The sequence below is a fragment of the Nicotiana tomentosiformis genome, chromosome 8 (assembly GCF_000390325.3).
Source record: "Nicotiana tomentosiformis chromosome 8, ASM39032v3, whole genome shotgun sequence".
In the NCBI taxonomy this organism is placed as follows: domain Eukaryota; kingdom Viridiplantae; phylum Streptophyta; class Magnoliopsida; order Solanales; family Solanaceae; genus Nicotiana; species Nicotiana tomentosiformis.
Genome location: NC_090819.1, coordinates 84,719,035 through 84,745,825, shown reverse-complemented (window position 1 = coordinate 84,745,825; position 26,791 = coordinate 84,719,035).

The window sequence follows — 26,791 nt, the reverse complement described above, 5'->3', positions numbered from 1 at the left end:
GCGATTAATGAATCACTAGGCAGACTTCTATCATTTCAAAACGAGTGTTTGGCCATTTTTATCAAAACTTGAGTTTGAGAGCTCGGATTTAGACGAGATTTTAAGGGATTTTCAGAGACATCGATTGGGTAATGATTCTACACTCTATTTTGGTTATATCCCACTAATATATCACTAATTTCATCTTTAATTTCGGATTTGGGTGGAAAATTTGGGAGAAAATGGTAGAAACTTCATAGGCTAAAATTTTGAGTTTTGGAAGGTGATTTGAGGTTGGATTCGAGTAATTCTTATATGGTTGGACTCGTGAGTGGATGGGTGTTCATATTTTATAACCTTTGTCGGATTTCGAGACGTGGTCCCGGGGGCCTGTTTGAACCTATTTCGGATTTTCGCTTATAAGTTAGTGTTTTTCTTGTGGGATTGATTCTTTTCGCTTATATTAATTATATCGTACTGCTTGTGGCTAGATTCGGGGCATTTGGATATTGATTCAAGGGGCAAGGGCATTCCGGAGTAGGATTTTTGCGCGGTTTGAGGTAAGTAACAGTTTTAAATCTGGTCCTGAGGGTAGGAAACCCTGGATTTTGGTATGATGTGATTATTTTGGAGGTGACACACATATTAGGTGACGGGCGTGTGAGCGTGCACCGTGGGGGATTGTGACTTGGTCCGTCCCGTGAGTCTGTAAATTTAAATAGATTATTGTTAATTACATGTTCCCCCCGTTTTCTAGAAATTTGACTGCCATTCATGTTAGAAACCATGCTTAGGCCATATGTTATCACTGTTGGGACCCGCAACAGTCGAGTACTTATTAAATTAACTACTATTTGCTATCTTGAACTCAGTCACAGTGCTACTTGCGAGTCATATCTCTGTTTCCATTTGTTTTCTTGTTGACACTTGTTAATATCTCTTTTGGCTGATTTGTGTGATTTATGAAAGCCTGAGAGGTCTGGAGAGGTTAGTGACTGAGATAGGGCCTAAGTGCCGAGTTGTGAGCTATGTGAGGGTATATGGATCGGTTTGCATGCCGCAACGAGCGTTATGGCTATTTATGGATTGTGGATCGGGTTGCACGCCGCAACGAGCTTTATGGCTACTTATATGATTGGGTCGGGCTGCACGCCGCATCGATAGAGCGCTTGGGCTGAAAGGAGCCCCTCCGGAGTCTGCACACCCCCAGTGAGCGCAGGTACCTATTGAGTGTGTGTACTGAGGGCTAAGAGTCGAGTGATGGAGCTGTTGTGACGAGTTGAGTGATTGTTGCCCCGAGAGGCTGTAGTTGCTTTTCCATTTGTTTATGAACTTAGTTGTTATCTGGCATTGTCGTGAAATTTCTGAAAGATTCTATATTCGGATTTACCTGCACTTTAACTGTATAAAACTGATTTGATTTGAACTGTCGGATTTAAAAGCATGTCTATCATTTGCTGAAATTATTGAAAATGAACTGTATTTGTATAGCTCGTCACTACCTTCTCAGTTCCTTATTAATTTCTGTTACTTGCTGAGTTGGTTGTACTCATGCTATACCCTGCACTTCATGTGCAGATCCAGGTGTGTTTGATCACGGAGGTCGTTAAGTTCGTGCGCGATCGAGTTCCGGAGACTACGAGGTAGCTGTCGGCTTCTGCAGACCTTGTCTCTCCTCCTATATTTTCTTTCTTTTCTGTATTGATACTTAGGCACTGTTTGTATTAGACTGGATATCTAGATGCTCATGACTTAGTGACACCCCGATGTCGAGCTTTTTTTTCCGCATTTATACTTTGGGTTTTACCCCGTTTTATGAAAAACTCTGGTTATTTTAAATGTCTTAATTCATTCCTATTAGATATTGAAAGTATTTTTTTAAAATGTCGACTTGCCTAGTATCACGATAGGCTCCATCACGACGGATTAGGTTTTGGGTCGTGACAAGTTGGTATCAGAGCCTAGGTTACATAGGTTCTCACGAGTCATGAACAAGTTTAGTAGAGTCTTGTGGATCGGTACGCAGACGTCTGTACTTATCTTCGAGAGGCTGCCGAACCATTAGAAAACTTCACATTCTTGAATTCTTGTCGTGCGAATCTTTGATTCTGGTAACTAAAATACTGTTGCTCTAATTCTCTCACAGATGGTGAGGACGCGTACTACGGGGTAGGATGGACAGCCACTAGTACCACCAGTCAGGGCCGCGAGAGGCCGAGGTCGCGGTAGAGGTCGCGGTAGGGGCAGAGGTGCAACTCACATCGCATCTAGGGTGGCACTTGCAGATCCACCCGTTGCCCCAGTTCAGGAGCAGGCTCTAGTTGTGGATGAGCCTGTGGGACCAGCTTAGGCACCACCTGTGCTTATGGTGATTCCAGGCCTTCAGGAGGCCCTAGCTCAGATTCTGACAGTGTGTACTGGCCTTGCTCAAGCGGCCTCTATTTCGACGGACGCAGCCACTTCTCAGGCCAGGGGAGGCACTCAGACTCCCGTCGCTCGCACACCCGAGTAGGTTATTCAGGGATTCCAGACATCGGGGGCACTACTAGCCCAGCCGGTTGTAGCTGCACAGGACTATGTGGTTCTTGTCATGCCTAATGATGAGCAACGTCGATTGGAGAGGTTTGGGAGACTCCAACCTCCATCTTTCAGTGGTACCGAGGGAGAGGATGCGCAGGGCTTCTTGGACAGGTGTCAGAGGATACTCCGTACAATAGGTATTCTAGAGACCAGTGGGGTCTCGTTCACTACCTTTCAGTTCTCTGGGGCTGCCTTCAGTTAGTGGGAGGCTTATGAGAGGCGTTGGCCGATCGGCGCAGCACCCCTTACCTGGCAGCAGTTCTCCGGTCTATTCCTGGAGAAGTTCATGCCTCAGTCCCATAGAGAGGAGCTACGTAGGCAGTTCGAGCAGCTTCGTCAGGGTGATATGCCCATGACGCAGTATGAGATGAGATTTTCAGAGTTGGCCCGTCATGCTATCTGATTTGTTACCACAGACAGGGAGAGGATCATGAAGTTCATATATGGCCTTACTTTTCAGCTGCGATTGCTTATGGCTAGAGAGAGAGTGTCTGGTGCTACTTTTGATGAGGTTGTCGACATTGCTCGTTAGATTGAGATGGTTCGCAGCCAGGAGCGGGTTGAGAGAGAGGCCAAGAGGCCTCGTGGTCAGGGTAGATTTAGCAGTGTTCCTTCTAGGGGCAGTTCCACCACGGTATGGGTCGACCTTTCAGACATGCTCAAATGACTTGCCCAGTTTACCGTGGTGCATCATCTGACCATGGTTCACACAGTTATCAGCAGAGTCATTCATCTCTCAGTGCTCTCCCAGCTTAGAGTTTGTCCCGTGCTCCATCAGGTCAGGGCTCATCTATGCCAGGTCCTTCTACCAGTTATCCCGGTGCTCGGGGCTCCCTTCAGTCCCCAGCACCAGCACTGGGGAGTTGCTATAAGTGTGGGGAGTTTGGCCATATCAGGAGATATTGTCCCCGCCTTACAGGAGGTCCGGCTCAGCAGAGAAGCCAGTTTACGACATCAGCACCAGTTTCTTCACCACCCGCTCAACCAGCTCGGGGTGGAGCCCAGTCAGCTATGGGCCGCCCGAGAGGGGGAGGCCAGGCCCGTTTCTATGCTCTTCCCACCAGACCAGATGCCATTTCTTTGGATGCTGTGATTACAGGTATTGTCTAAGTTTGCCATAGAGATGCCTCTGTATTATTTGACCCTTGTTCCACTTATTCATATGTGTCATCGTATTTCGCTCATTATCTAGTTATGCCCCGTGAGTCTCTAGTTGTATCTGTTCGTGTATCCACTTCAGTGGGCGATACTATCATTATGGACCGTGTATATCGGTCATGTGTGGTGACTATTGGGAGTCTGGAGACTAGAATGGATCTCTTGTTACCTAGTATGGACGATTTTGACGTGATTTTGGGTATGGATCGGTTCTTTCCATGTCATGTTGTTCTAGATTGTCACGCTAAGACCGTGACATTGGCGATGCCGGGATTGCCGTGGGTTGAGTGGAGCAGCTCTATAGACTATGTTCCCAATAAAGTGATTTCATACTTGAAAGCTTAGCGGATGGTTGAGAAGGGTTGTCTATCTTATCTGGACTTTGTGAGGGATGTTAGTGCAGAGGCCCCTGCTATTGATTCTGTTCCGGTGGTGCGAGATGTGTTTCCTGCAGACTTGCCGGGCACCAGGATATTGATTTCGGTATTGATTTGGTACTGGGCACTCAACCCATTTCTATTCCACCGTACTGTATGGCACCGGCTGAGCTGAAGGAGTTGAAGGAGCAACTTCAGGAACTCCTTGATAAGGGGTTTATTCGGCCTAGCGTGTCACCGTGGGGTGCACCAGTTCTATTTATGAAGAAGAAGGATGGTACTATAAGAATGTGCATTGATTATAGATAGTTGAACAAGGTCACAATTAAGAATAAGTATCCTTTGCCGCGTATTGATGATTTGTTTGACCATCTTCAGGGAGAGATGGTGTTCTCCAAGATTGATTTGAGGTCAGGGTATCACCAGCTGATGATTCGGGACTCAGATATTCTTAAGACAACTTTCAGGAACTGATATGGCCATTATGAGTTCCTTGTGATGTCTTTTGGGCTGACCAACGCCCCAGCATCATGAATAGTGTGTTCCAGCCTTATCTTGACTCGTTCGTTATTATATTCATTGATGACATCCTGGTGTACTTTCGTAGCCAAGAAGAGCATGCCCAGCATCTAAGGATTGTGTTACAGCGGTTGAGAGAGAAGAAGCTTTATGCAAAGTTCTCCAAGTGTGAGTTTTGGCTTAGTTCAGTGGTGTTCTTGGGGCACGTAGTGTCCAGTAAGGGTATTCAGATGGATCCGAAGAAGATAGAGGCGGTGTAGAATTGGCCCAGACCGTCCTCAGCAACGGAGATTTAGAGCTTTCTTGGGTTGGCGGGCCATTACTGTTGTTTTGTGGAGGGTTTCTCATCTATTGCATCGCCCTTGACTAAATTGACCTAGAAGGGTGCTTCTTTCAGGTGGTCGGAGGAGTGCGAGGAGAGCTTTCAGAAGCTCAAGACTGCTTTGACCACGGCTCCAGTTCTAGTTCTACCATTAGCTTCTAGTTCTTACACAGCGTATTGTGATGCCTCACAGATCAGCACTGGGTGTGTTCTGATGCAGGATGGTAGAGTGATTGCTTATGCTTCGCGCCAGTTAAAGCCCCATGAGAAGAACTATCCTGTCCACGACCTTGAGTTAGCAGCTATTGTTCACGCCTTGAAGATTTGGCGGCACTATTTGTATGGGGTCCATTGTGAGATTTACATTGATCATCGGAGTTTACAGCATCTATTAAGAAAAATAGATCTTAACTTGCGTCAGCGGAGGTGGTTGGAGCTTTTTAAGGACTATGATATCACCATTTTATACCATCCCGAGAAGGCCAATGTGGTGGCCGATGCTTGAGTCGCCAGGCGGAGATTTTAGGGAGCTTAGCATATCTTCCAGCAGCAGAGAGGCCATTGACATTGGATATTCAGGCCTTAGCTAGCCAGTTTGTTAGATTGGATGTTTCTGAACCGAGTCGAGTATTGGCTTAAGTGGTCTCTCGGTCTTCTCTTTATGATCGTATCTGGGAGCGTCAGTATAATGACCCCCATCTGCTTTCCCTTAAGGACATGGTCCAGCACGGTGATGCTAAGAGGAGGTCACTATTGGAGATGATGGTGCATTGAGGATGCAGGGCAGGCTCCGTGTGCCCAATGTAGATGGTTTGCGTAAGTTGATTCTCTAGGAGGCTCACAATTCGTGGTATTCTATTCATCCGGGTGCCGCAAAAATGTATCAAGACTTGAGATAGCATTACTAGTGGAGGAGAATGAAGAAGGACATAGTGGAGTATGTAGCTCGGTGCCTAAATTACCAACAGGTGAAGTATAAGCATCAGCGACTAAGTGGGTTTCTTCAGAAGTTAGAGATTCTGGAGTGGAAATGGGAGCGGATCACTATGGATTTCGTTGTTGGGCTTCCACGGACTTAGCAGAAGTTTGATGCAGTTTGGGTGATTGTGGACCGGCTGACCAAGTCAGCTCATTTCATTCCTGTGATGACTACCTATTCTTCCGAGCAGCTGGCTCGGGTGTATATCTGCGAGATTGTCAAGCTTTATGGCATACTGGTATCTATCATTTCTAACCGGGGTACACAGTTTACATCATGGTTCTGGATGGCCGTAAAGCATGAGTTGGGTACTCGAGTGGAGTTTAGCACAACATTTCACCCTCAGATGGACGGACAGTCCGAGCGCACTATTCAGATATTAGAGGATATGCTTTGTGCATGTATGATGCAGTTTGGGAGTTCGTGGGATCAGTTCTTGCCACTAGTGGAGTTTTCCTACAACAACAGTTATCAGTAGAGCATCCATATGGCATCGTATGAGCCTCTGTATGGTACGTGGTGTAGGTCTCCAGTGGGTTGGTTCGAGCTAGGTGAGGCTAGATTATTGGGTACAGACTTGGTTCAGGATGCTCTGGAGAAGGTTAAGGTGATTCAGGATAGACTACACACAACCCAGTCCAGACAGAAGAGTTATGCGGATCGGAAGGTTCGTGATGTTGCATTCATGGCTGGAGAGCGGGTCTTGCTCCGGGTGTCACCCATGAAGGGTCTTATGAGGTTCGGAAAGAAGGGCAAGCTGAGCCCAATGTTCATTGATCATTTTGAGGTGTTGCGGCGAGTTGGGGAGGTTGCTTATGAGCTTGCTTTACCTCCCAGTCTAGTGGGAGTTCATCCAGTATTCCATGTTTCTATGCTCCGGAAGTATCACGACGATCCGTCTCACGTATTGGATTTCAGCTCACTCCAGTTGGACAAGGATTTATCTTATGTTGAGGAGCCGGTGGCGATCTTGGATAGGCAGGTTCGAAAGCTGAGGTCAAAGAATATTACTTCTGTGAAGGTTCAATGGAGGGGCTAGCAGGTCGAGGACGAGACTTGGGAGACCGAGCATGATATGTGCATCCGTTATCCTCATCTTTTCACCACTTCAGGTATGTCTCTATGCTCGTTCGAGGACAAACGATTTTTTTAAGAGGGGGAGGATGTAATGACTCGGCCGTCATTTTGAGTGTATTAGCCCCGATCCCCTATTTACTGTTTTCCCCATATATGTTTTTTCTTATGTGACTTGTCGGGAGGTCTTGTTTTTGGTTTCAGAGTGTTTTGGGACACTTAGTCCCTAAAACGGAAGCTTAAGTCTCATGATTTTGACCGTAGTCTGAAGTGTATGAAGACGACTCCGGAATGGAGTTTCGTCGGTTCTGTTAGCTCCGTTGGTTGATTTTGGACATGGGAGCATGTCCAGACTGAGAATCTGAGGTCTGTAGCTAATTTAGGCTTGAAATGGCGAAAGTCGAATTTTTGGGAAATTTGTCCGGGGGGTTGACTTTTTGATATCGGGGTCAGATTTTGATTCTGGAAGTTGGAGTAGATCCGCAATGTCAAATATGACTTGTGTGCAAAATTTGGGGTCAATCGGACATGGTTTGATAGGTTTCAGCATCGGTTGTAGAATTTGGAATTTTCAAGTTCATTAAGTTTGAATCGGTGGGTGATTCGTGTTTTTAACATTGTTTGATATGATTTGAGGATTCGACAATGTTTGGGTATGTTTGGTTGAGGTCCTGGGGGCCTCGGGTGAGTTTCCTGTGGTTAACGGATCATTTTTGGACTTGGCTAACTAGCTGAAGTTCTGGTTTCAGCAGGTTCTGGTTTCCTTGTACGCCATCGCAGGGATTCATTAGCGATCGCGTAAGCTTATTTGGGGTAGAGGTGAGTTGTTCTATGTGATCATAAAGTTAGGAACGCGATTGCGTATGTGTGCAAAGATGTGCTTCGTGAACGCGTGGCTAAGGTCGCGTTCGCGTAAAAGGATTTGAGCAGGAGGGGAGGTGTGGCCAATGCTCTATGGGATCGCGTAGGCATGAGAGGCAGGATGCAGTCGCATGGGTATGAGAGGCAGTGATCCGCGATCACGTGGGTGATTTCGCGATCGCGTGGGTGATTCCGCATTCACGTAGGGTAAAAATGTGGGGCAGCATGGTTGTGCTTCGCGATTGTGAGGAATGTTCCGCAATCGCGATTAAGGAATCACTCGGCAGACTTATATAATTTCAAAACGAGGGTTTGACCATTTTTATCAAAACTTGAGTTTGAGAGCTCAGATTTAGATGATATTTTGGGGGATTTTCAGAGACATCGATTGGGTAATTATTCTACACTCCATTTTAGTTATATCTCACTAATCTATCACTAATTTCATCTTTTAATTTTAGATTTCGGTGGAAAATTTGGGAAAAAATGGTAGAAACTTCATAGGCTAAAATTTAGAGTTTTGGAAGGTGATTTGAGGTTGGATTCGAGTAATTCTTGTATGGTTGGACTCGTGAGTGGATGGGTGTTCATATTTTGTGACCTTTGTCAGATTTTGAAACGTGGGCCGACGGGCCGATTTGAGCCTATTTCGAATTTTGGCTTATAATTTCATGATTTTCTTGTGGGATTGATTCTTTTAGCTTATATTAATTATATCGTACTGCTTGTGCCTAGATTCGGGGCGTTTGGAGATTGATTCAAGGGGCAAGGGCATTGCGAAGTAGGATTTTTGCGCGGTTTGAGGTAAGTAACAATTTTAAATCTGGTCCTGAGGGTATGAAACCCCGAATTTTGATATGATGTGATTATTTTGGAGGTGACACACATGTTAGGTGATGGGCGTGTGGGCGTGCACCATGGGGGATTTTGATTTGGTCCGTCCTGTGAGACTGTAAAGTCAAATAGTTTATTGTTAATTACATGTTCCCCCTGTTTTCTAGAAATTTGACTGCCATTCATGTTAAAAACCATGCTTAGGCCATATGTTATCACTCTTGGGACCCGCAGCGGTCGAGTACTTGTTGAATTAACTATTATTTGTTGTCTTGAACTCAGTCACAGTGCTACTTGCGAGTAATATCCCTGTTTCTATTTCCTTTCTTGTTGACACTTGTAAATATCTCTTTTGGCTGATTTGTATGATTTTTGAAAGCCCGAGAGGGCTGGAGATGTTAGTGTAACGACCCGGCCGATTGTTTTGAGAGTTATATCCCTGTTTTCCCCATTTCCTACTTCTTTTTGTGTTATTCAGCTATATTATGTTATATCGGGTAAGTTGAGTTCGAGTCCGGAAGGAACTCGGAGTGAAATGAGACACTTAGTCTCATAATTGAAAATTTTAAGTTAAAAAAGTGGACCGGATATGGACCTATATGTAAACGACTTCGGATTTGAATTTTGATGATTCCAATAGCTCCGTATGGTGATTTTTGGCTTAGGAGCATGTCCGGAATATTATTTGGAAGTCTGTAGAGGAATTAGGCTTGAAATGCCGAAAGTTTTATTTTTGAGAAGTTTGACCAGGGGTTGACTTTTGATATCGGGGTCGGAATCCGATTCTAAAAATTGGAATACCTATGCTATGTCATTTAGGACTTGTGTGCAAAATTTGAGGTCAATCGGACGTGAATTGATATGTTTCGGAGTTGTTTGTAGAAATTAGAAATTTCAAAGTTCATTAGGCTTGAATTGGGGTGTAATTCATTATTTTAACGTTGTTTGAGATGATTTGAGGATTCAACTAAGTTCGTATGATGCTTTAGGACTTGTTGGTATATTTGGTTGAGGTCCCGAGGGCCTCGGGTGAGTTTCGGATGGTTAACAGATCAAAAATTGAACTAGAACAGCTGCTGCAATTTTCTTCTGTTGGAAACTGCTTCTGCCCAGAAATCGAGCCCAAATGTGAGCCCAGATCGAGCTCAGGGTCGAGGGCCACGATCTAAGCCCAGATCGATCTCAGGGTCGAGGGCCACGATCGAAGCCCAAATCGAGCTCAGGGTCGAGGGCCACGATCGAAGGCATGATCGAGCTCAGGGTCGAGGGCCACGATCGAAGGCATGATCGAGCCTAGGGTCGAGGGCCACGATCGAAGGCATGATCGAGCCCAGAGTCGAGGGCTACGATCGAAGGCCGGATCGAAGTCGTAATCGAGAAACAGGATCGAGGGCCAGGATCGAGAACCAGGATCGAGAGCCAGGACTGAGGACCAGGATCGAGGACCTCGATCGAAGGCCAAGATCGAGGGCCAAGATCGAGGCAGAACCGATGATGTCTGGGCAGAATTATAAAAACAGGGACTTCATCCCATTTGCCATTTTTGACGAATTGGAGCTTGGGGAGAGGCGATTTTTGATATATTTTTCAAGGAAAACTTGAGGAAATTCCCTTGTGATCATTTCTACTCCATAATATTGAATTATCATCGAGTAATCCGACTAGATTACATGATTTTGAGGTGTAAATCAGAGATTGAAACTTAGAAATTTGGAAATAAGATTTGTAGATATGAGGGTCGAGTTGGGGTCGGATTTTGGAAAATTGGTATGGGTAGACTCTTGGTTGGATGGGCTTTCAGATTTTGTAACTTTTGTCGGGTTCCGAGACGTGGGCCCCACAGGCGATTTTTTAGCCAATTTTGGGTTTTGGTCTAATTTTGAAGCTTTTCTTGTGGAATTCATTTCATTAGCATATATTGATGGTATTATACTGATTGTGAATAGATTTGGAGCATTTGGAGGCAGAGTCCAGAGGCAAGAGCATTGCGGGGTAGAGATTTGACCGGTTTGAGGTAAGTAACGATTATAAATCTAGTCCTGAGGGTATGAAACCCCGGATTTTGTGTCATTCTACTATTTTTAGTGACGCACATGCTAGGTGACGGGCGTGTGGGCGTGCACTGTTTGGGATTTGTGACTTGGTCCGCCCCGTAGCAACTGTAAAGTTGCATACTTTGTTGAAACCATCGATACTTATATGATTTAGAAAGAATTTCTGTAAATTGGGCTGAATGCCATGTTTGGGCCTTGCGCCAATGCTGTTTGGACCCTTAGGGGCTGTTTTTTTATCATCCTCTCACTATTTTCGATTGAAAATCTATACTCAGTCATGGTTATACTTGTTTACTGCATAACTCAGTTTTATGACTTTATTTTGATGCATACAAATGTTTTGGGCCGAATGCCCTATTTTACTGAAATGCCCGAGTGGCTTGATTTGTGAGGATGAGTGTGGATCGGGGCTGCCCGCCTGCAGCATACTTGGGACTGAGTGAGGCCGAGGGCCTGATTGGTGAGGATAAGTGTGGATCGAGGCTGCCCGCCTGCAGCATACTTTATTATTATCGCACGTGAGTTGTCCGTGCAGATTATAGTGCTTGGGCTGAAGGAGCCCCTTCGGAGTCTGTACACACCCCAGTGAGCGCAGGTACCTACTGAGTGCGAGTGCCGAGTGCTGAGTGATTGGGAGGCATGAGTGATTGTGAGGTATGCCCGAGTGGCAAGAGTGATTGTGAAGTATGCCCGAGTGGCAAGAGTGATTGTGAGGTATGCCCGAGTAGCACGAGTGACTGTGAGGTTGGCCCGAGTGGCTGTTTATGATTTCATCATTTTTGCTCACCTTTGCATTGAGCCTTTGATTGAGAAACTATTGAAAAAATATCTTTAAAAATGATTTTTACTGGAACGGGGTTTAAACGAGATCTTTGATTCAAATCCTAATTTTTAAGAGCATGTGGTATTTTACTGAGATTTCCTGATATGAACGTTATATATTTTATTGCTCGTCACTACTTCTCAGTCTTTATTTATTGTTGTTACTTACTGAGTTGGCGTACTCACGTTACTCCCTGCACCTTGTGTGTAGATCCAGGTGTAGCTGGACACGGTAGCGGTTATTGAGTGTTCTGGTTGCAGATTTTCTTGGAGATAGCAAGGTAGTTGTTTGGCGATCGCAGCCCCTGCTCTTCTCCCTCTTATCTTCCTCTAGTTGTATTTAGCTATTTTTCGGGCTGAGTTAGCCTTGATATTATTATCCAGATTGTAGTATATGCTCATGACTAGTGACACCCCGATGTCGGACTTTTCTTTTCTGCACTTCTATTTTTCTTTGATTTGAACTCTTTAAATGAAGGTTTATGCTAAATAACCTTGAAATTATCTTTAAAAATGAAGATATCGGTTTGTTTTGGAAATGAGTCGACTTGCCTAGTTCTACGATAGGCGCCATCACGACATGGGTTAGTTTTGGGTCGTGACAGATTGGTATCAGAGCCTAGGTTACACAGGTCTCACGAGTCATGAGCGGGTTTAGTAGAGTCTTGCGGATCGGTACGGAGACGTATGTACTTATCTTCAGGAGGCTGCAGAACCTTTAGAAAACTCCACATTCTTGAATTCTTGTCGTGCGAATCTGTTGATTCTAGTAACTAAACATCTGTTGTTTCATTCTCTCACAGATGGTGAGGACTCGTACTACTAGTCAGGAGAGGCAGCCACCAGTACCACAAGCCAGGGCTGCGAAAGGCCGAGGCCGCGGTGGAGGCCGTGGTAGGGGTAGAGGTGCAGCCCGTACAGCAGTTGGGGCTGTACCTACAGATCCACCGGTTGTCCCAGATCTGGACCAAGTTCCAGTTGTTGATGCACCAGCTCAGGCACCACATGTGCCTATTGTGATTCCAGGCCTTCAGGAGGCCCTAGCTCAGATTCTCACAGCGTGTACTGGCCTTGCTCAGGCGGTCTCTATTTCGACAGCTGCAACCACTTCTCAGGCCAGGGGAGGCACTCAGACTCCAGTCGCTCGCACACCCGAGTAGGTTATTCAGGGACTTCAGACACCAGAGGCACCACCATCCCAGCCAGTTGCTGTTGCTCAGGATTTTGTGGTTCCTGCTATGCCTGAGGATGATCAGCGTAGGTTGGAGAGGTTTGGGAGACTTCAGCCACCACCTTTCAGTGGCACAGAGAGAGAGGATGCTCAGGACTTTTTGGACAGGTGTCAGAAGATACTCCGCACTGCTGGAATTTTGGAGACTTGTGGGGTCTCATTCACTACCTTTCAGTTTTCTGGGGCGGTTCTCCGAGTTGGCCCGTCATGCTATCTGGTTGGTTCCCACAGACAGAGAGAGGATCATGAGGTTTATTGATGGCCTCACTTATCAGCTACAGTTGCTCATGACCAGGGAGCGGGTTTCAGGTGCTACCTTTGATGAGGTTGTCGACATTGCTCGGCAGATTGAGATGGTTCGCGGTCAGGAGAGGGTCGAAAGAGAGGCCAAGAGGCCTCGTGGTCAGGGTGGATTCAGCGGTGCTCCTTTTGGGGGTCAGTTCCAGCACGGTAGAGATTGTCATTTCGGACAGGCTCAGTTAGCTCGGCCATTTCATTGGGGTGCATCATCTGGCCATGGTTCTCACAGTTCTCATCAGGGCCACTCATCACTTAGTGCCCTTCCAGTTTAGAGTTCGTCCCGTGCTCCACCTGTTCAGGGCTCTTCCATGCCAGGTTCTTCTACCAGTCATCCCAGTGCTAGGGGTTCCCTTCAGTTTTTGCCGCCAGCACTAGGGAGTTATTTTGAGTATGGGGAGCTTGGGCATATGTGGAGGTAGTTTCCTCGTCGTTATGGAGGTCTATCTCAGCAGAGGAGTCAGCCTCCGACTACAGCACCAGCTACCTCACCACTCGCGCAGTCAGCTCGGGGTGGAGGTCAGTCAGCTAGGGGTCGCCCTAGAGGGGGAGGTAGATCAGGGGGGTGGTCAGGCTCGTTTCTATGCTCTCCCTGCCAGACCAGATGCTATTGCTTTAGATGCTGTGATTACAGGTATTGTCTCAGTTTGCCACAGAGATGCTTCAGTATTATTTGACCCTGGTTCCACGTATTCATATGTTTCCTCGTATTTCACTCATTTTCTGGATATGCCCCGTGAGTCCTTAGTTTCATCTGTACATATGTCTACTCCTGTGGGCGATACTATTATTGTGGACCGCGTATATCGATCATGTGTGGTGACTATTGGGGGTCTGGAGACCCGAGCCGATCTATTGTTGCTCAGTATGGTTGACTTTGATGTGATATTGGGTATGGATTGGTTATCTCCATGTCATGCTGTTCTAGATTGTCACGCTAAGACGGTGACGTTGGCTATGCCAGGAATTCCGAGGGTTGATTGGAGCGGTTCTGTAGATTATGTACCAAGTAGGGTGATTTCATATTTGAAGGCTCAACGCATGGTTGAGAAGGGTTGCCTATCTTATTTGGCTTTTGTGAGGGATGTTAGTGCAGAGACTCCTGTCATTGATTATGTTCCGGTGGTATGTGATTTTTCGGATGTGTTTCCTGCAGACCTACCGGGCATGCCGCCTGACAGGGATATTGACTTTGGTATTGATTTGGTGCCGGGCACTCAGCCTATTTCTGTTCCACCGTATTGTATGGCACCGGCGGAGTTGAAGGAATTATAAGAACAGCTTCAGGAGCTCCTTGATAAGGGGTTTATTCGGCCTAGTGTGTCACCTTGGGGTGCACCGGTTCTATTTGTGAAAAAGAAGGATGGTTCTATGAGAATGTGTATTAATTACAGGCAGTTGAACAGGGTCACAGTCAAGAACAAGTATCCTTTGCCTCGTATTGATGATTTATTCGACCAGCTTCAGGGAGCGAGGGTGTTCTCTAAGATTGATTTGAGGTCCGGTTATCACCAGCTGAAGATTAGGGATTCAGATATTCTCAAGACGGGATTCAGAACCCGATATGGCCATTATGAGTTCTTGGTGATGTCTTTTGGACTGATCAATGCCCCAGCAGTGTTCATGTATCTGATGAACAGTGTATTCCATCCCTATTTGGACTCATTCGTCGTTGTATTCATTGACGACATCCTGGTGTACTCTCGTAGCCAGGAAGAGCACTCTCAGCATTTGAGGGTTGTATTACAGAGATTGAGGGAGGAGAAACTTTATGCAAAGTTCTCTAAATATGAGTTTTGGCTCAGTTCAGTAGCATTCTTGGGGCACGTGGTGTCCAATGAGGGTATTCAGGTGGATCCGAAGAAGATAGAGGCGGTGCAGAGTTGGCCCAGACCATCCTCAGCCACGGAGATTAGGAGCTTTCTTGGTTTGGCGGGTTACTACCGTCGCTTTGTGGAGGGATTTTCATCTATTGCATCGTCCTTGACCAAATTGACCCAAAAGGGTGCTCTATTCAGGTGGTCGGATGAATGTGAGGAGAGCTTTCAGAAGCTCAAGACTGCTTTGACCACAGCTCCAGTGTTAGTTCTGCCATCAGCTTCAGGTTCTTACACCGTGTATTGTGATGCCTCGAGGATAGGCATTGGTTATGTTTTGATGTAGGAGGGTAGGGTGATTTCCTATGCCTCGTGCCAGTTGAAGACCCATGAGAAGAACTATCTTATCCATGATCTTGAGTTAGCAACCATTGTTCACGCCTTGAAGATTTGGCGTCATTATTTATATGGGGTTCATTGCGAGATCTATACTAATCACCGGAGTCTGCAGTATCTGTTAAAGCAGAAGGATCTTAATTTGCATCAGCGGAGATGGTTGGAGCTTCTTAAGGACTATGATATCACTATCTTGTACCATTCGGGGAAGGCCAATGTGGTGGTCGATGCCTTGAGTCGCCGAGCAGAGAGTTTGGGGAGTTTAGCATATCTTCCAGCAACAAAGAGACCATTGGCATTAGATGTTCAGAACTTGGCAGGCCAGCTTGTCAGATTGGATATTTTGGAGCCTAGTCGGGTATTGGCTTGTATGGTCTCCAGGTCTTCTCTTTCTGACCGTATCAGGGAGCGTCAGTATGATGACCCTCACTTGCTCGTTCTTCAGGACAGGGTTCGGAGAGGTGATTCTAGGGATGTGACTATTGGTGATGACGGGGTGCTGAGAATGCAGGGCCGGATATGTGTGCCTAATGTTGATGGGCTTCGAGAGATGATTCTTGAGGAGGCCCATAGCTCGCGGTATTCCATTCATCCGGGTACCGTGAAGATGTACCAGGATTTGAGGCAGCACTATTGGTGGAGGCAGATGAAGAAGGATATAGTTGGGTTTGTGGTTCGGTGTCTAAACTGTCAGCATGTTAAGTATGAGCATCAGAGACCGGGTGCTTGCATCAGAGGTTAGAGATCCCAGAGTGAAAGTGGGAGCGGATCACTATGGACTTTGTAGTTGGGCTCCCATGGACTTCGAGGAAGATCGACGCTATTTGGGTTATTGTGGATCGGCTGACCAAGTCCGCGCACTTCATTCTATTTGGTACTACTTACTCTTCAGAGCGGTTGGCTGAAATTTACATCCGAGAGATTGTTCGCCCGCATGGTGTCCCAGTTTCCATCATTTCAGATAGGGGTACTCAGTTCACATCGCAGTTTTGGAGGGCTGTGCAGCGAGAGTTGGGTACTCAGGTTGAGTTAAGCACAGCTTTTCACCCTCAGACGGACGGGCAGTCCGAGCGCACTATTCAGATACTGGAGGACATGTTGCGTGCTTGTGTCATTGACTTTGGGGGTTCATGGGACCAGTTTCTGCCACTCGCGGAGTTTGCATATAACAACAGTTATCAATCGAGCATTTAGATGGATCCGTACGAGGCTTTGTATGGGAGGAGGTGTAGATCTCCGGTTGGATGGTTTGAGTCGGGCGAGGCTAGGCTCTTAGGTACAGACTTGGTCCAGGACGCATTAGATAAGGTGTAATTGATTCAGGAGCGGCTTCGCATGGTGCAGTCTAGGCAGAAGAGCTACGCGGATAGGAAGGTCCGTGATGTGTCTTTTATGGTTGGGGAGAAGGTTTTGCTGAAGGTATCACCCATGAAGGGTGTTATGAGGTTTGGGAAGAGGGGCAAGTTGAGCCCCCGGTTCATTGGGCCTTTTGAGGTGCTTCAGAGGATAGGAGAGGTGGCTTATAAGCTTGCCTTGCCACCCAGCTTGTCGAGTGTGCATCCAGTGTTTCATGTTTCCATGCTCCGGAAGTATATTAGAGATCCGTCCCATGTTTTAGATTTCAGCACGGTTCAGTTAGAGGGTGATATGACTTATGATGTGGAGCCGGTGGCTATTTTGGATCGGCAGGTTCGAAGGTTGAGGACAAAGGAAATTACTTCAGTGAAGGTGCAATGGAGAGGTCAGCCTGTGGAGGAGGCCACTTGGGAGACAGAGCGGGAGATGCGGAGCAGATATCCACGCCTATTCGAGACTCCACGTATGTTTCTAGACCCGTTCATGGACGAACGAATGTTTAAGAAGGGGAGGATGTAACGACCCGACCGGCCGTTTCGAGAGTTATAACCCTATTTTCCCCATTTCCTACTTCTTTTTTTGTTATTCAGCTATATTATGTTATATAGGGTTAGTTGGGTTCGAGTCCGGAAGGAACTCGGAGTGAAATGAGACACTTAGTCTCATAATTAAAAATTTTAAGTTAGAAAAGTGGATCGGATATGGACCTATATATAAACGACCTCGGATTTGAATTTTGATGATTCCAATAGCTCCGTATGGTGATTTTGGGCTTAGGAGCATGTCCGGAATATTATTTGGAAGTCCGTAGAGGAATTAGGCTTGAAATGCCGAAAGTTTTATTTTTGAGAAGTTTGAACGGGGGGTTGACTTTTTTATATTGGGGTCGGAATCCTATTCTGAAAATTGGAATACCTTTGTTATGTCATTTAGTACTTGTGTGAAAAATTTGAGGTCAATCGGACGTGATTTGATATGTTTCGGAGTTGTTTGTAGAAATTAGAAATTTCAAAGTTCATTAGGCTTGAATTGGGGTGTAATTCATTATTTTAGCGTTGTTTGAGGAGATTTGACGATTTGACTAAGCTCGTATGATGCTTTAGGACTTGTTGGCATATTTGGTTGAGGTCCCGAGGGCCTCGGGTGAGTTTCAGATGGTTAATGGATCAAAAATTGAACTAGAACAGCTGCTGCAATTTCCTTCTGTTGGAAACTGCTTCTGCCCAGAAATCGAGCCCAGATCGAGCTCAGGGTCGAGGTCCACGACCGAAGCCCAGATCGAGCTCGGGGTCGAGGGCCACGACCGAAGCCCAGATCGAGCTCAGGGTCGAGGGCCACGACCGAAGCCCAGATTGAGCTCAGGGTCGAGGGCCACGACCGAAGCCCAGATCGAGCTCAGGGTCGAGGGACATGATCGAAGGCATGATCGAGCTCAGGGTCGAGGGCCACGATCGAAGGCATGATCGAGCCCAGGGTCGAGGGCCACGATCGAAGGCATGATCGAGTCCAGAGTCGAGGGCTACGATCGAAGGCCGGGTCAAAGTCGTAATCGAGAACCAGGATCGAGGGCCAGGATCGAGAATCAGGATCGAGGGCCAGGACCGAGGACCAGGATCGAGGACCTCGATCGAAGGCCAAGATCGAGGGCGAAGATCGAGGCAGAACCGATGATGTCTGGGCAGAATTATAAAAACAGGGTCTTCGTCCCATTTGCCATTTTTGATGAATTGGAGCTTGGGGAGAGGCGATTTTTGATATATTTTTCAAGGAAAACTTGAGGTAATTCCCTTGTGATCATTTCTACTCCATAATATTGAATTATCATAGAGTAATCCGACTAGATTACATGATTTTGAGGTGTAAATCAGAGATTGAAACTTAGAAATTTGGAAATAAGATTTGTAGATTTGAGGGTCGAGTTGAGGTCGGATTTTGGTAAAATTGGTATGGGTAGACTCGTGGTTGGATGGGCTTTCGGATTTAGTAACTTTTGTCGGGTTCCGAGACGTGGGCCCCACAGGCAATGTTTTAGCCAATTTCAGGTTTTTGTCTAATTTTGAAGCTTTTATTGTGGAATTCATTCCATTAGCGTATATTGATGGTATTATACTGATTGTGAATAGATTTGGAGCATTTGGAGGTAGAGTCCAGAGGCAAGAGCATTGCAGGGTAGAGATTTTACCGGTTTTAGGTAAGTAACGATTGTACATCTAGTCCTGAGGGTATGAAACCTCAGATTTTGTATCATTCTACTATTTTTTGTGACGCACATGCTAGGTGACGGGCATGTGGGCGTGCACTGTTGGGGATTTGTGACTTGGTCCGCCCCGTAGAAACTGTAAAGTTGCATACTTTGTTGAAACCATTGATCCTTATATGATTAAGAAAGAATTTCTTTAAATTGGGCTGAATGCCATGTTTGGGCCTTGCGCCAATGCTGTTGGGACCCTTAGGGGCTGTTTTGTATCATCCTCTCACTGTTTTCGATTGAAAATCTATACTCAGTCATGGTTATACTTGTTTACTGCATAACTCAGTTTTATGACTCTATTTTGATGTATACAAATGTTTTGGGCCGAATGCCCTGTTTTACTGAAATGCCCGAGTGGCTTGATTTGTGAGGATGAGTGTGGATCGGGGCTGCCCGCCTGCAGCATACTTGTGACTGAGTGAGGCCGAGGGCTTGATTGGTGAGGATGAGTGTGGATCGGGGCTGCCCGCCTGCAGCATACTTTATTATTATCGCACGTGAGTTGTCCGTGCAGAATATAGCGCTTGGGCTGAAGGAGCCCCTCCGAAGTTTGTACGCACCCCCAGTGAGCGCAGGTACCTACTCAGTGCAAGTGCCGAGTGCCGAGTGACTGGGAGGCATAAGTGATTATGAGGTATTCCTGATTGGCAAGATTGATTGTGAGGTATGCCCGAGTGACAAGAGTGATTGTGAGGTATGCTCAAGTGGCACGAGTGACTGTGAGGTTGGCCCGAGTGGCTGTTTATGATTTCATCATTTTTGCTCACCTTTGCATTGAGCCTTTGTTTGAGAAACTGTTGGAAAAATCTCTTTAAAAATGATTTTTTACTGGAACGGGGTTTAAACGAGATGTTTGATTCAAATCCTGATTTTTAAGGGCATGTGGTATTTTACTGAGATTTCCTGATATGAACGTTATATGTTTTATTGCTCGTCACTACTTCTCAGTCTTTATTTATTGTTGTTACTTACTGAGTTGGCGTACTCACGTTACTCCCTGCACCTTGTGTGTAGATCCAGGTGTAGCTGGACACTGTAGCGGTTATTGAGTGTTCTGGTTGCAGATTTTCTTGGAGATAGCAAGGTAGTTGTTTGGCGATCGCAGCCCCTGCTCTTCTCCCTCTTATCTTCCTCTAGTTGTATTTAGCTATTTTCCGGGCTGAGTTAGTCTTGATATTGTTAGCTAGATTATAGTATATAATCATGACTAGTGACACCCCGATGTCGGGCTTTTCTTTTCCGCACTTCTGTTTTTCTTTGATTTGAATTCTTTAAATGAAGGTTTATGCTAAATAACCTTGAAATTATCTTTACAAATGAAGATATGATTGGGCTTATGGCTACTTATATGATTGGGCTGGGTTGCATGCCGCAGCAATATAGCGCTTGGGCTGAAAGGAGCCCCTCCGGAGTCTGCACACCCCCAGTGAGCGCAGGTACTGAGGGCTGAGAGCCGAGTGATGGAGCTGTTATGACGAGTTGAGTGACTGTTGCCCTGAGAGGCTGTACTTGCCTTTTCATTTGTTGATGCACTCAGTAGCTATCTGTCATTGTCGTGAAATTTTTGAAAGATTCTATATTCGGATTTACCTGCACTTTAACTGTATAAAACTGATTTGATTTGAACTGTCGGATTTAAGATCATGTCTATCCTTTGCTGGAATTATTGAAAATGAATTGTATTTGTATAGCTCGTCACTACCTTCTCAGTTCCTTATTTATTTCTGTTACTTGCTGAGTTGGTTGTACTCATGCTACACCCTGCACTTCATGTGCAGATCCAGGTGTGTTTGATCACGGAGGTCGTTGAGTTCGTGCGCGATCAAGTACCGGAGACTACGAGGTAGCTGCCGGCAAACATATAACGTTCATATCAGGAAATCTCAGTAAAATACCACATGCCCTTAAAAATCAGGATTTGAATCAAACATCTCGTTTAAACCCCGTTCCAGTAAAAAATCATTTTTAAAGAGATTTTTCCAACAGTTTCTCAAACAAAGGCTCAATGCAAAGGTGAGCAAAAATGATGAAATCATAAACAGCCACTCGGGCCAACCTCACAGTCACTCGTGCCACTTGAGCATACCTCACAATCACTCTTGTCACTCGGGCATACCTCACAATCAATCTTGCCAATCAGGAATACCTCATAATCACTTATGCCTCCCAGTCACTCGGCACTCGGCACTTGCACTAAGTAGGTACCTGCGCTCACTGGGGGTGCGTACAAACTCCGGAGGGGCTCCTTCAGCCCAAGCGCTATATTCTGCACGGACAACTCACGTGCGATAATAATAAAGTATGCTGCAGGCGGGCAGCCCCGATCCACACTCATCCTCACCAATCAAGCCCTCGGCCTCACTCAGTCACAAGTATGCTGCAGGCGGGCAGCCCCGATCCACACTCATTCTCACAAATCAAGCCACTCGGGCATTTCAGTAAAATAGGGCATTCGGCCCAAAACATTTGTAAGCATCAAAATAGAGTCATAAAACTGAGTTATGCAGTAAACAAGTATAACCATGACTGAGTATAGATTTTCAATCGAAAACAGTGAGAGGATGATACAAAACAGCCCCTAAGGGTCCAAACAGCATTGGCGCAAGGCCCAAACATGGCATTCAGCCCATTTTACAGAAAATCTTTCTAAATCATATAAGTATCAATGGTTTCAATAAAGTATGCAACTTTACAGTTGCTACGGGGCGGACCAAGTCACAAATCCCCAACAGTGCACGCCTACACGCCCGTCACCTAGCATGTGCGTCACTAAAAATAGTAGAATGATACAAAATTCGGGGTTTCATACCCTCAGGACTAGATTTACAATCGTTACTTACCTCAAACCGGTCAAATCTCTAACCCGCAATGATCTTGCCTCTGGACTCGGCCTCCAAATGCTCCGAACCTATTCACAATCAGTACAATACTATTAATACGCGCTAATGGGATGAATTCCACAAGAAAAACTACAAAATTAGACCAAAACCCGAAATTGGCTCAAAAATCGCTCGTGGGGCCCACATCTCGGAACTCGACAAAATTTACAAAATCCGAAAGCCCATTCAACCATGAGTCTACCCATACCAATTTTACCAAAATCCGGCCTCAACTCGACCCTCAAATCTACAAATCTTATTTCCAAATTTCTAAGTTCCAATCTCCAATTTACACCTCAAAATCATGTAATCTAGTCGGATTATTCGATGATAATTCAATATTATGGAGTAGAAATAATCACAAGGGACTTACCTCAAGTTTTCCTTGAAAATATAACAAAAATTGCCTCTTCTCAAGCTCTAATTTGTCAAAAATGGCAAATGGGATGAAGTCCCTGTTTTTATAATTCTGCCCAGACATCATCGGTTCTGCCTCGATCTTGGCCTTCGATCGAGGTCCTCGGTCCTGGCCCTCGATCCTGGTTCTCGATCCTGGCCCTCGATCCTGGTTCTCGATTACGACTTCGATCGTAGCTCTCGACTCTGGGCTCGATCACACCTTCGATCGTGGCCCTCGACCCTGGGCTCGATCATGCCTTCGATCGTGGCCCTCGACCCTGAGCTCGATCCGGGCTTCGATCGTGGCCCTCGACCCTGAGCTCGATCTGGGCTCGATTTCTGGGCAGAAGCAGTTTCCAACATAAGGAAATTGCAGCAGCTGTTCTAGTTCAATTTTTGATCCGTTAACCATCCGAAACTCACCCGAGGCCCTCGGGACCTCAACCAAATATACCAACAAGTCCTAAAGCATCATACGAACTTAGTCGAATCCTCAAATCACCTCAAACAACGCTAAAATAATGAATTACACCCCAATTCAAGCCTAATGAACGTTGAAATTTCTAATTTCTACAAATAACTCCGAAACATATCAAATCACGTCCGGTTGACCTCAAATTTTGCACACAAGTCCTAAATGACATAACAGAGGTATTCCAATTTTCAGAATCGGATTCCGACCCCGATATCAAAAAGTCAACCCCCCGGTCAAACTTCTCAAAAATAAAACTTTCGGCATTTCAAGCCTAATTCTTCTACGGACTTCCAAATAATATTCCGGACATGCTCCTAAGCCCAAAATCACCATAATGAGCTATTGGAATCATCAAAATTCAAATCCGAGGTCGTTTATATATAGGTCCATATCCGGTCCACTTTTCTAACTTAAAATTTTCAATTATGAGATTAAGTGTCTCATTTCACTCTGAGTTCCTTCCGGACTCGAACCAACTAACTCGATATAACATAATATAGATGGATAACACAAAAAGAAGTAGGAATGGGGAAAACAGGGTTATAACTCTCGAAACGACCGGTCGGGTCGTTACATCCTCCCACACTTAAACATACGTTCGTCCTCGAAGGTGCCCAAAGTTGTTCCAAAAGCCATCAAATCGCTGTGTAGCTTTCACATGCACATACCCGGGGGTGGTCCCACGTCACCCTATTCCATACAGGTCCGATAGCACAGCATGACTGAAATTTATCAATTCAACCTAGCCTACGAGCCTTCGAATCAAATTTCCAATATCCGAAATTTCCTATAAGATGAGAAATTTGCATTTCTATACCGTATAAGTCTGAACAATCTGTACCAAAAGCTGTAACCATAACTCAAATACTCAAATTCAAATACCGCATAGCTCGAATGCTCAAAGCAATGATTTCAAATCGCAGTATCGACTTAAATCAATCCAGTGCCAGTAATAAACTCATATCAGACAAAACCTCATTTTCAAAACCTTCGTACACTACCGATGATGAAAGAAACATACCAAATTCATAGCCATTCATTAGACCAACAGGTCATGAAGCTCTCGTTCCTTCTACAAGAATTATATACAATTTCAAAGCCATCTTCCGATATTATCCTCCTAATTATACCACAATCAAATCTGATAGAATACATTCTAAGCCCAATGACCTCGTCTCCTCTAACACGACCACTCTAGTGACATGACACATCAATACAATTTGAAGCCACAACCCGTGCAATCCGTGCACCAGACAGCAACATTCCAAATGTACCCAATCGTAACAATGACCCAAACAGGAGAACTATTCCGCAAGCTCGACGAGTACCACCCCGACGCAATGCTAAGAACCCATCACACACCGCAGAACTATAACACACGAATCTTACACGAGGGATCATATTTCTACATAACTCTGCTGCAATACGCGACCCTATCCAAATACTGGTCCATATGAAACACCTCAAGTCACCCTGCTAAAAATCAATAACCATGCGCAATTTGACATCAAGTACCCAAAGTGCATTACCATAACCACAGAGAAGCAAACGACACCATGCCACATAAAACCCGAAAGAACACGACCAATACGTCATCAACTAAGCAATATCCAATACTATTCTCACTCAAATTTCGCTATAAGGCCACAATAGAATCGCACCGTATGTGCATATAACCACGAATCCCAACTTCTCGTAGCCTAGAAGAGTAACTCACCGATCATTTCAGAGCACGAATAAGCTTCACATCAACCGAATGGCACATCCTTCAACAATAGCAGTATGGAGCCAATCAATCCGGCTCGATGTAGAATACACATCCTAATTGGGCCTACCAATGGGCCCCGAATCAACTATGGTCAGCCACCAATAGATAAACAACCTCCGAAAGTCCACAATGACGGAATCATAACACCTTCTATCATCTGGCTAGCTCCGGCCACAACTTCACAGTCCACCACCATGAAACAATCTGCTCATGAGAACTCCCAATCTTTAATTCCATAGAACATATGAATCACCCTATTTGATTCTACCTCCACCGCTTGAATGCCTAAAACCTCTCTCATACACAATCCTCCCACGAGAAATACTTTGAAACTTCTTCCGTGCCACCTGGAAAAATTTGAATATCGACAGTCGATCAACCAGGAGAGTGCCGCAATACCAGCGAAGTACTCATAAATCAAAACACACTGCTCCTTCTGAAATATACTCTCTCATCAAGCTATACCAGATAGTAATACCATTTACCTAGTCATCGAAAACCGTTCATGCTGCCTAAGAATTTATGTCCTTCCCTTCAAAACTGAACTGTGACCTGGTACATGTAAATCCTATTCCCGCACAACTCACCACATCTATTATGCCATCATGTGACAAGCATAAGAATTCCATTATCAACTCTGAGTCACTAGCAATTACATACCTTATTAGTCAGAAACCTCTTTCTTTCTTCTTTCTAGGAGAAAATCATAACACACAACCCGCTCCGTACATCGGTAGAAATTATCCGGTTTAAACCATGGTAGAACCCATCATGAACACTTTGAAATCCATTTGCACATAATCAAGCTATCTGAACCAAATTCCTCTAACTTCACCAAGCCACACAGGTTGCCAAATCTGGGAGCATTGCCACGAAGCACCTGTAGATACTAGCCACGTCATAAGTACACAATTAACTGATCATACCCATTACTGTGCTACCCCAACCTGCTTCCAAACTGTCCTATTTCCCCAAGTCCTTTCCAAATTGCCTTCAAATTGCTATTTTACTTCCTTATTAGAACACTACTATCCTTAACTAAAACTTACCTGCGAACTCTAGCATAGAATCACACCGCCCTAAGGCTTATAAGCCGCCGAATTCCCTTATTATGTATTCCAAAGGTTCCATAACCAAAAATGCTTACTCCGAAGAGACTTTATATGAATCTAAAACTATTTCCTTCACCTTCTTGATACTAAAATGCATAATTCACAATGATATAAGATGCCACGAGTCTCAACACCATTCAATGCAACTCCCAGTTTTCTAGCCATATTTATAAATCTTGAATCCATTGTAATCATTCTCGAATTAACCGACCAAATGGACTGAAACGACCTGTTCCCCATTAGCACACCAACACCCAAGGGAATAAAGAGTAACCCACACTCCTACGCAACCGAGAAAATTCCCGCTCCATATACACTACATTCTCTGTGAATAACCACTCAATTATTTTATGGTCCTCCTATAACCATAGAGTGTAATACAACTTGTGTCCAGAAATTCCTTTACCCGAGTCATCCTCGATCTCAACCTCTGTAAGTCATAGCTGATTAACCGGTATACCCCAAACCGAAACTAATACGATCCATAATCGTGCAATCAACTCGTTGATAGCAGACTCCCCCACTTAGCCTTAAGCTGCAATTATATAAAATTAGAACCCGTAAGGATTTCTCCTTCTCAATTATCAAGGTCTCGCACTGTTAACCTGCCAGACTTCTCGAAGTCTTTTATTAGGCCTTTCATGAACATTCTGAATTTCCAGCCAAAATTACACACGCTACCTCCTACCGGGTAGCTAGTAATATTCCTCACAAAAGCTTCATCAACATTACGTCATCGCTAGCTGCATACAGGAGATAACCCACATGTGGAATTCCTTACCGACATCTCCCAATGACACTGCACTGAGTGCAACGACCACTAAATCTGTAAATTCTCCTGAGTTCATGCTCGCCCACCATTTGTATAAGTCTGCACTTTCCCTATTGACATCAACTGTACGTCAACAATACCTTCCGAACTCAAGTCATATTGCACCTGATACGATAATCAGATCTCCACGCCTCTATTCATTTCAAACACACTCCTTTCTGCCATATTAAATTTTTCCTATGTATACTAACCATCACTCCAAATAAAGTCTGCAGGCCGATTCACATACTAACACGATTCCAAACCATTCTACACTTTCTCAAGGCACACGACTACCCTACTAGTGAATTCATATGCTAATCTGCCACTCTTGCTTCGGTTAAAGCATCTCCTTTAAGAAACTTCTCAACCTCTACTTCTCCTACTTGACCTTCTAGTACTTCAACCACCGCGAAACACTTTCCGTCATGTCTTCGCTC